The sequence below is a fragment of the Condylostylus longicornis genome, unplaced genomic scaffold (genome assembly GCF_029603195.1).
Source record: "Condylostylus longicornis isolate FDR11 unplaced genomic scaffold, ASM2960319v2 ptg000013l, whole genome shotgun sequence".
NCBI lineage: Eukaryota > Metazoa > Arthropoda > Insecta > Diptera > Dolichopodidae > Condylostylus > Condylostylus longicornis.
The window spans coordinates 10,867,005-10,883,144 of record NW_026577982.1 but is presented as its reverse complement, the minus strand read 5'-3'; the positions used below and the strand labels follow the sequence as shown (position 1 = coordinate 10,883,144).

At 24.4% G+C, this 16,140-nt stretch overlaps 1 long non-coding RNA gene across 1 annotated transcript in view; it reads right to left on the bottom strand.

Moving 5' to 3' along the window:
• Nucleotides 1-15,303, bottom strand: part of LOC129605449 (uncharacterized) — a 93,077-nt gene extending 77,774 nt beyond the window's left edge. Inside the window, exon 1 of the long non-coding RNA XR_008696715.1 lies at nt 15,209-15,303. This is a non-coding gene — a long non-coding RNA (uncharacterized LOC129605449). The remainder of the gene's footprint in view (nt 1-15,208) is intronic.
• Nucleotides 15,304-16,140: the final 837 nt, after the last annotated feature.

Sequence of the window (16,140 nt, the reverse complement as noted above, 5' to 3'; positions counted from 1 at the left end):
ATTGACATATCCGTAATTATAATAAACTATTTAATTAATATTACTATTATAATAAGCAAATAAATAATATTTAAATGAACAAAATCTTGTATATATACTCGTATATAACAGTTAATTGATAAAATTAAAACCATTTTGAATTTATGCATTATAATTAAATAAAATAAACTGAATTTGTGAATGCACTTTTATGTTTCTCCCCAAAATTTCCGCAACCGCAATTATACAAAAAAATTTTTTTTAATTCATTTTCATGTTTTATTTTAATTAAATTATCAAAGTTTCAACTATATACAAATATAAATGCATTCACATACACAATTTAACTATAGATTAAAGTATACGCACGTACAAGCAATGCTTGTATTTTTAATGACATCCTTATAAAATATTCATTTTAATTAATTTATTTCTTATTGAGTGCTTTGTGGTCTAACCACTTAAGTATTTCTTAAACTAATTTATTTAAAAATTGAAATTAAAAATGGAAAAAAAAAAAATTTTTTTTTTCTTTTTCTCTCTGTGTAGAGTTGATTAAAAATTTTAGATAAAATTTTTCTATAAAAATATTATATATATATTATGATAAATATTATGGACACATGGAGAGCTCAAGGGAATTTTTGAATTTCATCTTGAAATTTGATTTTCTTTTGAAACCAAAGTGGTACAATTGATTTCATAACTTGTGGGTATAAAACTAAGAGATTTCTTTAAAAATACTATAGTGACAAAATTTAATTTTAATTTAAAATGAAATTTTTTTTTTTAAAATTTATTCAATAAAAAATTTTCCAACATCTTTAGGGAAAAATTTAATATATTAAAACAAAATTTTGTATATGAAAAAAAATAATAAAATAATGTGAAAAAACACAAACGTGTTAGAATTTTAAAATTTTATTTCAGAATCAGAAATTATCAATCTCTACACTGATGTATAAAAGACTAGTATTGTCCCACATAAAACACCGCAAACGTTAATTTTGATGTTTTATGACAGATCGCTCGGCATCTCCTTTTTATTATAAAATGGTGGAAAAAATTAAAATATAAAAATATTAATGGTGGAAAATTTTAAATATTAAAATAATTTATACTTAAATTTTAAACTAAAAATTAATTCAATTTTTTGTTGTTTTCTAAATGAAGCGTGAAATTTTTACTGAAATTAAAGGAGAAAAAAGGGAGGAAACCTAACATGAAATCATGCAAAAAGACAATTTCCGGATTGAATAAATTTTTCAATTTTTAGTACTTTTTCAAAACAAGAAAAGAATAAAATGCTTATTTTACTCTGCTCATCCGTCCCTGAAACGTTTTTAAGTACTTCTACACCATTGAGGATAGAAAGGTTGAAATTTTAATTGTAATATCTTTACTTGAAGTTATTGTACCTTTAAAAGTTATTGCCCCTCATAGACCTAAAAATGACTACTTATTTCAAAGAAGCCATAAATATTTTTTAAATTTTCCAAAAAAATTGCCGAAATTAACCGTTATCTTAAACCCGTTTTTTTATCTAAAACCCGAACCTTGTAGGAGTATGGAATGTTAGCAGCTTTTGAACACTAATAAATAATTAATTTATTTTGTTATAATAAAATTTTTTTCCCACCTCCGCTCACGCTGAAGCCATCGCCTCTCGAAATTAGAAAAATTTGAATTTTCGCTGCTTTATATTTCCGAAATTGCACGTTTTTCCAAACTTCTATAAATGCAGAAAGCTAACTTAAATTTTTTTTTTTGTTTATTGTAATGAATTTAACATTGCTCATCCTAAAGGTATGCAATTTTTAAAATATTTTGTTATATGAATGAAAGCGTATAATTTAACATAGTTTTTAAAAGTAGTATTCTCACCTGTTGAAGGCAAAAGTGCTACTTTACAAACCATTTGTTTGATCTAGCTTTATTTTATTAAATTTATCATTGTAAAATATATGATATACGGATAAAGGTTCGAGAAATGTGGTGCATACGAAATTAATGTGGTAATGGAAGTGAAAAAGATATTTTTTATTTATTTTTGGCTTTTATCGTTTTCTTTCTCTCCTTTTTTTTACAATAAATTTAATTCGGAATTTATTAAAAATAAAATAAAATAAAAATAATGATTTATGTGTTAATCTAATTAAAATGGCGCCGAAAGTAAGTTAAAATATTAACAAAAATTTTAACTTAAAATATTTAAAAAAAAAAAATTCATGAATATTTTTTGCACCTTCATAAAATTTAATAAATTTAATGGTTTTAATTTAAAAAAAAATATTGTTTAATTTAAATAGAATTTTATATTTTAATAAAAGCAATTATTAAATTTGTTAAAAAGTAGAAGAAAAAATGTACTTATGTGTAAAAATTTTTAAACCTTTTTGATTCCGATGGGATTTCATTGTGGATTCATTTAAGTAACCAATTAACGTATATTATACATTTACATAGAAATAATTATTATTTGAATAATTAATTGCGCCAAAAGTTGTAAGAATTTTAATGAATTTTAAATAAAATTTACTCTACAATTATTGTGATTTTAAGAAGTTGTGGGTTGAAAATAAATATTTAAATGAAAACCATGGATTTTCAAGCAAAGAATTTGAACCATTTTCATATTCATATTAATAAACATTGCTACTGTCACTTAAATGGAAATGGAATTAATTTTAATAGTACTTCATATTCATAATTGCCATTCTGCCATTAGATTTTATGTTAAAATCAGGCTATATAAAAATTGGTTCGTGTCAACGTAACAAAGTTGCCATAAGAATAAAAGTAAGCCTAACGAAAACATTCTATTAGTATTATTATCAGTATAGAACATTCTATTATGGACGATTTACCTGAGAAATTTATTAAATAATTTTCTCTAAGAATAGTCTGGGAATATATGAAATTTCGAAATTGCGATTGACATGTTTGCAGATTCATCGACAAACCAGACGATCAAAATACATCGTTTACTGGTACACATCATTTTTATTACAAAATTTAAATATGAAATTTTGTGCGATTACAATAAATACCTGCCTTATAGTTTTCATGCTACGTGAAATTAAATTTTAATTATAAATTTTTATAGATATTATAAATTTTTATAGATATCTCAGATAGTTAAGTAAAACAAAAACTCAGAACCACCGCAATACTACTGGTTATGTCAGATTGAGTTGGTCATCAGCTGTATAATTAGATCACACATTTAGAAAACAGCTTAATTCCAAAATTTTGGGAAATTCAAGGAAATATAAATGAGAATAATGTTGGCGCCTACAACACTACAAAATAAAAAGTAAGTATACAAAAAGCTTAATAAATTTTAAATTATTAAGAGCAAAAGAATAGCCAAAATATTTTATTTACTTATATTCATTTTAGCCCTTCGTAAATCTTATTATATTATTTCTGCACAAAATACAAAATTCGTAAATTTTGTAAAGCTTTTCAGGATCCTGGGATCCTTATTTTATTTTGGAGTCTAAAATTGTGTCACATATAATAAATGGAACGTGATATTACCCGTTTGTTAAATCAGAAAATCATACTTTTGGTATTAAGATCAAAAATGTTGATTTTGTTATTGGGGTAGTTGAATAAAAATTTTATTTTTAGGAAAGTGAGTTTTGCCCGTGTCATGTGTAAATTCTTCAATTTGCCGTGTGATATTCCAACGATTTAAAAGAAATGTAGTAAATGCCTGAATATTCTGCAGCATAAACATTAACAATATGTAATATGAGTCTACTTTCCCTCATATTTTTTTTTCAATAAAATATTGTCGTGGCGTGAAATGCATTTTCAAAAAGTTTATGTACAATATTATATAGACATTAGATATAGACATGAGTAGATTGCGCCTAAAAATATTTTTATATTGAATATTTTTAGAAAAACGTGACAAGTTTATAAAAAATTATTTTTTGTTTGAAATTTTTATTTCATAGAAAATAGTTCCCCTTAGTTTTTATCAATTTTTCGAATTTGGTTTTAATATAAATCTCAGATTAAATAGACACTTTACAATCAATTTTAAATATTTTACACAACAATATTTCTGATCTGTGAACGTATAAATTTCATCAGTCTTAAGAGTATTCATAAAATAATAATTTTATATGATTACTAGCTTTTCATACTAGAACATTATTAAAAAAATTAAAATGTGAATTAACCATATTTACGACAAATTTATTAAATCGGGTTTTTTCCATGAAAACCTAAATTTCTTACTAGTGACCACGAAGACTCAAGATATACTGGTTTATTTTTATAAGCTTTTAAGCAAATACCCTCCAATTCATAAAAGCTATAGCTAAAAATATTAAATAACTTATAAAAATACTTGCATATGTATGTAAATTTTCGAGAAGCAAGACTGAAATCGAAGTGAAAACAATTGTTTCGATAAAAGCAAAAAAAAACACAATCATTTCGGTGAACAAACTATAAAATTTACTTAAAAACGCTTGAATATTTGGTTCATCGTTTACCGAATGCAAATTTCAATGTTGTATACATTTAATGGTCCAACATACTGCGAAAAAAAATTGACAGTCCAAAAAGTACGTCAAGCAGAAAAATGAATTTTCGAATAATAAAATCAAAAAAAAAAATATTTTTTTGCTTAACTTTTGTTAAAATATCTACTCGTCTCTATTTGCAGTGTTATTGAAATTTACGACACATACCATACCCATAAACACATGCAAACAAAGAATTTTTTGTGCACATATTCCGAAATGCATAACAATTCCTTAAATCAAAAATATATTGCTATGTAAATATGGCACAAATCCATTTATGTATATTTGTAACATTGAACACTGATAGACCAAAATATTCCACTTAGAGCAAACTATGCGGTTATTATTATTCGCGTTTTACGCGAAGGATTTCATTTTTTGTTTGCATTATTTTCTTTTTTTAATTGGATTTTTTTCTCATCTTTTGAAAAATTGTTTTTCGTTTTGGTAGAATTTTTTTCTTCTTTTGTTGTCGAACCCATCAATAAAGAGGTAATTGTATTGTTAGTCAATGATTACGTTTTTGGGTATTGCATAAAAGGATTCATATTGGAATAAAGTAAAAAAAAAAAAAACGAAATATTTTAAAAGGATATTTTAGACAAAAAAGAGTACGAGTATCGAAAAAAAATCCTTTTTATATAAACAAAAATTTTTGAAAATAATCGAAACGTAAAGTTTATTCAATTTTAAGCAAACAAAATGGAAAGGAGTTGAGAAAATTGAACGCAAAATGTAATTATTTAAAATGAAAGGTGAGAAGAATAATAACCTGTTTATTTTTTGGTTAAAAATCAGAACGTATGGCTTTAAATTATTTTTTTTTAAAGAATCAAAGGTTTTAATTAAAAAAAATTTTTCATAAATTTTTGAATTTTCTTTGTATTTCTAATTTTGATGTTGGAAAAATAAAAAAATTTTTAGAAAAAGAAAAAAATTATTTAGTTAAAGACTTTTTGAAAATATCGTAATCAGGGTTGGTTTATCGTAATCAGTGTTAGAATGATGAAAACGAATTTTCAATTACCAAAAGCTGGGGTAGAACAAAGTTGCAAAGAAATTGCTTTCTTTAATGGCGCATTTATGGTGGCAGAGTCAAATATGAATACGAGTAGTCGAACTTTCTCTAAAAAATATCTGTAGGCTATACATTTTACAGCCAGAGACTGGTCTGCTTTTGTGGTCTGCTTATTGTGGTCTGCTTCCACACCTATGGGTAGGGGAAATCCCTTTAAAAACCCGCTCAAGAACAAAACTCTCGATGAACTCGAAAAATTTGTGAGGCTCGAAAATCTGCAACTCTGTCTCTCCCTTGAGTGTGTAGTACCGCAGTATTCACCATTCTCCTAACAAAAGCATCACACTGTCTCAGAAGATGTATAAAGAACTAACTATGGTGCGATATCATTACTCTCCCTCGAAAAATCTGCACAGTCTTCACTTTAAAGGGTCAGCAGTACTCCGATAAGATCCTGATGACAATTTTCACATGATTCTTACCAATAATCCTATAATATTCCTGAAGCTCTTTTGGTCGTAATCTCCTAGAAGATCTTCAATAGATCCGGAAGACTTTGCGAGTTCTCTGATCGGCTATTATCTGATTCTTAGTTTAGTTCTCTACTAAAAGTATGTACTCTAATTTGAAAAGTGTATTAGAAACCCCAATTTATAAAGACTAATTTCAAAATTACAATAGTATAATAAAAAATAAGTATATTATGGGTTCACAAATATAGTAAAAATTCCAATCTATTGAAGGATATTATGAATTTAATTGAAATTTTTCATTTTAAATGTACAAAAACAAAAAAAAAACCCATAAACCGATTAAATACAATTAGCAAAAATTTTTTATGTCAAAATTAATTTTAATTTAATTTTTAAATTTGTAACAATTTGTATGTAGCTACTACCATAGATAATCAATATTGTATAAGCAACTAATAAATCTATGAAATTATCTATATACATATGCATAACATAATATCATATTCGGTTATGAAATATGACTTTGAGGGTAGAAAATTAAATTAAATTAAATAATTTAATTAAAAATAAATTGATAATATTAAATCTATTAATTATACAAAATTATATTTTTATAATAACAAAATAAAGCTGATTATTTTGGAAATATGAAATGATTTAATATATGTGATTAAATTTTATATAGATTATGTAATGCATTAAGATGTATGTTTGTACACATGTACTTAATTATAAAGTGAATATTAAAATATTAAAAATTTTATTTTATGTGTGATTTTTGCCAAATAATTAATTAGTTATAGTGTTATACTTACAATAAAAATTAAAATTAAATAAAGTTTGTTTATCAAATAAAGCTTAAATAATACCATTTGATCCTTTTGTGTGTTTAAAGAAAAGATTTTAATAATTTTTATATTAATTTTCTATTAAATTAAATTTTTTGATTTCAAATGATTTAGTGCATATTTTATTTTTAATTGAGTGTTCATAAAATAATTTGATTCATAAATTTTCATGGCATTTTTGAAAAACTGCACCTATTATCCTGAAATATTTAATAAGCAATCGAAAAATAATAAAACACTCACTGAAGTTGCAGAAGCAAAAATTAAGCTGATTGCTTATTAAATTATTAATTGAGATTCATATTCTATACACAAATAGTTCTTTAATAATAGAGGAAGAGTTTTTGGCTTTTTAGTAATGTTAATACAAGGTCACACAACCTTTGAGCGGAGAAACGTTTATAACTTTTTAGTGATCGTGATGAGAAACAGGGTGATTCAGTAATCAGTAACATAGCATAACCATCATTTAGTATTCATCAAAATCACCATTCATCAAAAATGAGTAAAATTCTTGTTCAAAACTAGGTGTCAAATCTCAACGGTTTCCAAGTTACAGGGATTTTGAAGAATTTACACGAAATTTCTACTTGTACAAGTTTTTTTTCTAATAACTTCCCTTCTGAAAAAGATAGAAGCTTCAAATAACCTGCGCTTTCGAAAGATTTAGTACAGGGTTTGAAAACAATATAATATTATTTGATTTTTTATTTCATATACTTTCGGAATATTAATCATTTATACCTCGAAAATAATGCCGATTAAAAGTAATGTGTAAGGAAACAAAAGAAAAATTTGTAATCAAAAAATTTCCCTCACGTATAACGTAGTCACACATATTTCTTATTTATCCAAAATGTAACGAAATATTGAAGCAAAGAAACATAATTATAAGTAATCAACATATTAAAGTGGGAAAATCTCTTTAAAATATTCGAGGACACAGCACTTAATAACAGATTTTCATTCACGTTTCCATTGATTTTCCAACATTCAGTGAAAGAACGTACGAAATGAAACAGTATTTTTTTGATATATAATATCATGTACATAAGTATATATACAGATATGTATATATTATGTGTATGAGCAAAAATACACACACATACATATATACATTTCTTTGTATATAATATATTTAAGCTTTCAAACATGTGCTTGTTTTTCATTAAAATTTAATTTGCTTGTGTTAAATTCCTAATTAACTAGATTATATTTATTAATTAATAATTGCGTTAAAAAAAAAAAAAAAAACAATTATTTTTATTTTAATAAAATGTAGACATGTTGATGTGCTTAACACGTACATACAAACTCGTGTACTAAATTTTTGTAAAATTTTAATTAGGTGAAGATTTTTGTTTTTTAATTTTATAACAATTAATTATTTATTAAATTTAAATTACTAAAACACAAAACTTGACAATGACGTAAAAAATATTTTAAAAAAAATTATATATATACAAAAATTGCCGATGTTATATGTTAATCAAAAGTGCTGACTCGTTATTTTGGTTTATTTTAATAAGAAAATTATAAGAAATCGAATTTTATTACACTGTTATTTTCTAAGGCAAGAAAACGCTGTTAGATCCACAAATAAAGTCTTAGTCGAAGACATCAAAGTCGAAAACTCTAAAAATTGAAAAGCTCTCTAACCTCCTTAACCAATCTAAAGCGAAAACGCCAATTCTAATTTCATGAAAATAATCCTAGCGCTAAAAAGGTAAAAAAACTTTAAAACGGCGAAAACTGCAAAATATTTATTGAAAAATTAATTTTCTTCTTATTTTATTTTAAAAAATTCAAGTTTCTCGTTCCAAGTCGTACTAAAAAATTTCAATCTTTTCTGATTCCGCCTCTCTAACACGTGTTATTGTCAAGAAACTGTCGATGTTATATTGAAATACGACATTAACTACACATTTGGCACCTCAAACATAAAAACTTCGAACTCATTTAATAAATCTAAAATTTTAGGATTGCTTATACCACAATCTAATGTAAAATATTCAAAAGGCCACACACATTCCACTTATTTTGTAGTCAGACAATTTCTAATATATTAAAGATTACTTTGAACTTTAAACAATCACACACACGTTTGCATAGTTAGTGATATTCGAATTTATTCTTATAATTCATTGCCTTTTTGAAGCAATTAAAAATTCCCTATTTTTTTCCTCCCCCGAAAATCCTCTTGACTGCTAATATAATTTATGCGTCCAATATTTTTATTAATTATTTTATTTTATTCAAATTAATTTCTCTTTTAATCGATTATATTCTACTGTACTTATTTTTATAAAATCCATTCGATTGAATAAAATTTTCTTAATTTTTAAAAACATTATTAATATTCATAAAATTCAGCTTTCACTCTTATTTTACACACATACAATAATATTATAAATCAATAAAAGTTTTTTTGGAAAATTCTGTCCGTATATAAAATTATTCATTTTTTAATTAAATTCAATTTGATATGCCGTACAAGTACTAACGACGTATACCTACGTATGTAATCAAACAGCAAAAATTTAAAAATAAAATTCGTATCCTTTCAAATATAGTCAGAAAGACAATTATATTGGAATAAAAGGTCCTTTTGAATTTTTATTAATTTCTTTGCAATTAAAAGGAATTTTTTTGTTTGTGCATTTCATTTTTATCTCTGATAGTCTTGAATAAATTAAAAAACAAAAAAAAGTGTAAGTATTAAAGGGAATAAGAAAAAAAGAAGAGGAAAAAAAAATTGATTTTTCGTAATTTACTTTATTTTTTCAATTGTACAAATAATTACAAAGAAAAGGTTGAAGGATTGAATACAAAATTTTTCTACATACTTTACGTAATATGCAAGAAAATAATAACGAAAAAAAAAATTCTACCGTACATTTTCAACCTTTCATACATTAAAATTGTTTTTTGCATTTGCAGTTGAGCATAACAAAAAAAAAAGATAATTTGTAATGTGTATGCAATCCTTATAATCCTGATAAATATTAAAAAGAGAATGAAAACTGAAAAAAACCAATCATACATTCATTTTGTAATCAAGGATCAATATTTTTTTTTTGTTCTTGTTTTCTTTGTTTTATTCGAAAATTTTTGCATAATTTTTAAATACTCGTATTCTTTATCGTGTATATTATTTTGCTTCTTGTGTCTTACAAAATGAAATTTCTCTCTAAATTGAAGGTTAAATAATTTTTTGCTCTACATTGTTGGCGTTTAAAATAATCTCATAATTTCACAGAGGAAAATAATTCTACAATATAAGGATGAATATGAAGTCATAGAAAATATTGAGTTTAGATATGCTCAAAATAATATTTTTGCCATTTGAGAAGACTTGGAGAAAAAATTAAAATTTAGTTTAAAAGGATCAAGATTTTAATTTGTATAATTTTCTTTTATTGAAAAATTACACTTGAATCAGTTTGAAATTTAATTGTCTAAGAGTGAACGATTTAGTTTTCAATTAAATTTGAATTGTTTAAACAGCTATTCTTAATTAGAAACGTTTTGCTTTCTCTTATAAACTCATTCAAGAGTAAGAAGAATGTCAGTAAGAAGAAGAGTAAGTGAGAAAGAAGAGTAAGTAAGAAGAGAAATAATTACTCAAAACTGAATTTTTCGTTATCATGACTATGTGAGTTCGCAGTAAAACGTAAAATATGTAATATTCTAAAATTCCGACGAGATTTTTGAAATTTACAGATATTATTAATTTGATAGGAAAATAACCCTTAATATTTTTGGCACTGTGTTTTATTTTGTTGGCAAGCATAAGGTGGATTGGGAACTTCACCAGAAAATAGAATTCCCTCCTGTCCTATTTAACAAGAATTGCAAATTTATAGTTAAATTTCAATAATATTCTTGATTTAAGATCTAAAAAGCAAAATTTTCCTTTATTAAAACTCTTATTTTAACTATAATCCTATAATGGACTATACTTATTTAAAATCTATTTTGAAAGCATAAAATTTCTTATAATTTTTTGAATAAAATTAAGTTTATGTATTTAAATAAATATGTAAGCAAATTTATTTATATATGTACAAAATAATTCTACTCTTTAAATAATTCATTCCTTTGTTATTCCACTTAATTACATAGAGAAATTAAAGCCCCCATATATTTTCTATATTATATGAATTTTCTTTTCCTTTATATAATTTTAAATATGTATAAATAATTTGATACTATAATATCATTAATTATACAGAAAACATCAAAATATTTGTTCTATAAAGTATACACAGAAAAACAGAAATTTATTGTGTCACAGAAATTTGTTAGTTCATTTACACAAAATGGAAAATTTATTTAACTTTTTAGATTTCCATTAAAATAATATTATTATTTAGTATATTATAGATGTGTAGGTGGTAGTATTTAGGTATAAACCTATTATTATGATGAACATGACGTACTGTAGAGTTCTAAACATAGTATAGGTTCATCATAGTTAGACTACATTAAAAGTGAACATTCGTTCAATAAAATGTCAATAGCTATCCATTTAAAAATGGGTATTGAATTTTTTATAGAAAATAAATTTTCACCTACGTCTACCTATAGAGAATAATTAAGAATGTAAATAATAAATTTTTCAAAAGAAAAATCCCGTAGTCTTGTACAAAGAACTATAATGCTGCAGGTTTGAGTAAAAGTACCAAAAGTAATTAAAACATTGTAGTTCTGAATAAAAATTCAATTGAAAAGAAAATTTCAGCAAAACATTATACGACTCGATATACGAACTACGACTCTTGGCGAACTTTTTGACGAAACAATTAGAGGGGGAACGGTACTAGCGTTGGAAAAGTCTAGAACATCAATATACGAGGCAACTTTTGTGAGATTAAAATCAAAAAAAATTCTATGATAATAAGAATGGGCTGAAACCAGGTTCAGGTTTTGCCCGAAATATACTGTCAGACCATTGTAGAAAGTGGAAGTTTAAGACCATTCTAGAATTTTCTGGAGAAAGGAGAGATTTCTTCGTCCCCCCGGCGGATTGGGCTACGAAATATCCGCAGTAAGGTATGCTTGTGGGAAGAGTCCACTAAAATCCAAATGATCATCCAGACACGACGGACTCAAAATGAGTGGCTCTCTGGTCTGCGACTGATCCCTGAGAGACGGCCTGTCGGAGGAAAAAAACAGATAGAGCCGTCCTTCTTCGTCTTTCGAGATTTTTTTCACATAGTAGAAAAAAAAAAAAAAAAAAAAAATTTCTTCGTATTCCTTCTGGGGGACTACGGAGTATCGATCTACAAAAGAAAGGAAATACTTATAAATTATCAGCTTACGATCAGGAAAAACGCACAACAGATCTTTGAGGAGCGCGATGCATCGTCACAGTCTACAATCCACATAAATAATAAAGTTTATACATGACCTATATGTAATTTACGTATATGTATACGTAATTACATATACGCCATACGTAAATACATATACGTACCTCCTGTAGGAGGTTATAGATACATTAATTTTTTATTGTATGATGTGGCATCATTCTTCAAAAAGAACGAAATATAATGTTTACTCTTAAATCTTCAAACTACTTTCAGAGTAAATGCAACCAATAAGATGTAAACACCCATTCAAAGCCAAAATAATTCAACATTAAATCAAAAATATGCACTTGCCATCAACTCAGTTAATAAACACACAAATCTAGCAACATAACACTACCTTAAAAATGTTTTTTAAATTATTTTAGAAAATATTATTCCTGATTTTATCACTAATCAAACTGAAAATGTAATTAGAAAAAGCTTGTTGAATACAAATAAATATACGTACACATACTTACAAACAAACGAACAAAAGAAGTCTATACTTAAAATTGATTTGCATAAAATGAGAATTTTAATTTTATTCATTTATTTAAGTAATTAGATTTTTGTAAATATTTTACCAAAAAAACAATTAATTCCACAAAATAAAATTGAATTTAAAATGAAAAATTCAATTCAAAACTATAAAATTTATACTAATTTTGATTTTCTACATTTTTATAATTGAAAAATAGGAAAAATTTGAAATATTAATCTTTAACTATAAGCCCAAAATTTATATTCCAAAATAAAAGGCTCATCTATAATTTCTAAATCAAAAATTTTAGATACAAAATTGAAAACACAAATTTTAAAATTAATTAGAATTTCAAATTTTTAGAAAATGAAAATGAAATTTATTTTTCCCCAACACAGAGAAAAAAAAAATTCTTAATTGCCTTGTCTTGTTTGAAACTTTTTACATAATTTTTTTTTATTTATATTGGAATTGGACGTGATTGGATCTAAAAATTTTTAATTGCTTATGTACAAGTATATAGAATTTTTTTTTTTTTTGTTAAATGACAATCACTCCTAACCTTTTCTCTTTTTAATTATTCGTAAAATTAAATTAAATTTTTACAATTTGTATCCTTTTTTATTCTTTATGGCACTCTCTTCCCGCCCCTCTTGTATTCCAATACAAACCAATAAATATCTAATAAGAAAATGAATTCCGCTTACTAGGATGCTCATATATCGAATAAACCTAAAAAAAAAAATTTAGCCAGACCCAAATGAAAAATTAGAAAACTCTTCCAATATAAGGTTTTTTTTTCTTCAGAAAGAGCAAAAAAAAAAATTGTATGGGTTTTTTAAAAGAAAATTTTAATTGAAAATGGAAAATATTGAATTTAAAGTTTTTTTCCCCTTATCTCTTTTCATGAGCAAACTATGAAAAACTGGCCTATTTCTATTTTTGTGTATACCTACATACAGATCAGAAAATCATTTTATTTTTAAATTGTGGATTCTATGGAAATTTCTGCAAAATTCTATCTGTATTTTCCCAATGCAATTAAGGTTTTACTGAGAAGTAACTTAAGTACTACATAGAAAAAAAAACACATCAATATTTAATCATTTTCAATTAAATTAAAGTTAATCCCAAGAGAGTGTTAATAGCAATCAATGAAAGATTATATTAGGGGTAGAAGATAACTATATTTAGGAATAACTTTTTGGTAACTGTATAAGTAAATCTTATATAAAACAGAAGGGAAATTTTTCTATTCAAAGGCTTGCAATGATTTGCTTATTTTTATAGTAAGCATGTGAGGGAGGCAATAAATAGATAAATTGTATGGGTAATATTAGGTAGCTAAACTTGTTACTATATTACCGAAATCTTTCTTATTTAATTAAAGTATTATTATAGTGTGTGTTGTTATTATAATTATTATTTTAGTTCTGTGGCGTTGAGAAGTAGATAACAAATGATTTGATCTCATTAACTAATTTCAATCCAATACAAATTAAAACAATTTGATTTCGTTCAAAATTTAAGCGTTCGAAATAACACTGAAAAATGTTGGAATTCTTACTGAAAATTTTTTATAGAAATTTTGATCACTCTTGTTCTAATTTACTAAAACGTAATTGTAAAGTCAGTAAGTATTTGGAATGTATTTGAAATTTTTAGCAAGACAGCGCTAATTTTACAATAAAATAGTTCAATATTTACTTGAAGACTTTGTTCAGTAGTCTTTTAATTAGTTAAGCGCATTGAAAGCTTGATATTTTGTAAATCTAAGTGACGATTATTTTTTCTCCTTCATAGAACATTTTGTTTGCATGGTATTTAATGCTTAGCCTAAGCAATTCGTTTAATAATAATAATTAATTAAAATGTTCGAATAGAAAAGATGGCAACATCATGCATACTCCCTAAGCCCATGGTAAATGATTTACAGATTAAGTTGAATTGTGTTCTAAAAATTATAATTCAAATTTATACCGTTCTATGCCCTTAATATTACTATACGTATTTGAAATTTCTTGTTAGTTATGACCTTACTATCATTCCAGAAGTTAAAAAAATTCCAAAAAAATTATTATTTTTCCATATATTCTTAATTATTATCATATAGTTGTATAAATCATAGAACACTTATTCATTTAAAGGGTTCTCAATAATATCAATCAATTTCAATACAATAGAATTGTATAACAAATAAACATTCAATTAAATGTTAAAAGACGACTTTTGAATTGGAATTGAAAACCTTTCCATGCTCTACCTACAAGTAAAAATATCAAAAATGCAAATCTCAGAATCTCATTTAAAATCGGAAATATTTTATTCAGTTATTTAGACTAATATAACAGTTATAATAATTATTTTAGAATTCTTTTAAAAATATGTGTTTTTAATTCCAGTTTTCTTAATATTAAATTTTAAATTTTATACAAAAAAATATGTAGGAGAAAAATTGGGTATACAAAAATTTTAAATATATTTTAAAAATAAATAAAAAAATTTTACCTTAAAATTTTCTTTTGAATAATTTTTTTTTTTTTTCACAAAAAAAAGGGAACTCTCCCAAAAAAAAAAGTCGAGATGAAGAACCCAAAACCAAAAAAATTGTAAAGAAAAACAATAAGGAAAAAGTGTAAGGAAATTTCAAACACACAAAAGAAAACTATAAGGGCACCCAAAACCCAAAAAAACAAAAATTTTTTATGTCTCCTTAAGTTTGAAGTTTTTCTTGTTTGTCTTTTAAAAGTCAAATATTTATTGTTATTATTTTTATTTATTTTAATAAAAATATTTTTATTATTTTATATTTAGAAATTTAAAAATTTTTTTTTTTTGTTATTTTCAGAAAACCAAAAATTTTATTCCATAAAAACTATAAATTATTGAATATAAAAAAAAAAAAATTTGTGTTTTTGGAATAAATTTTTTTTTTTTTGATTTTTAAGGGATCGTTTTTCCTTTTTTTTTGTTTTTTATTGTTTTTCTTTTGATTTCGTTTTCTTGTTTATATTTTTCTTTGTGTTTTTTCCCTCATTCTTTTGAATTAATTGGTTTTGGTTTGGGTTTGGGTGTTTATGTATATAAAATGGTTACAAATTGGGTTTTTCTTCTGTTGTTGTTGCTATTGTTGTTTTTGTTTTTGTTGTCTTTTTTAAAGAAAAACAAAAATAAATTTAATTTCACCAATATTATATATGTATATTATGAAGAAGGTATTTTTATTATTATTTAAAATATTTTTCTCTTTTCTTGGAAATTCTTTTCTCTCTATCTATTTTTTTTTCTCAAATAAATAAACCAAATAAATTAAAATAAGAAAAAAAGAATAAATTTATAAAATGTAAAAATGAATAACAACTATTTTTTTTTTCTCTTCTTTTTGTTTTATTATTGTTGTTATTGTTATTGTTGCTGTTGTTGTTATTGCTGTTGTTTTT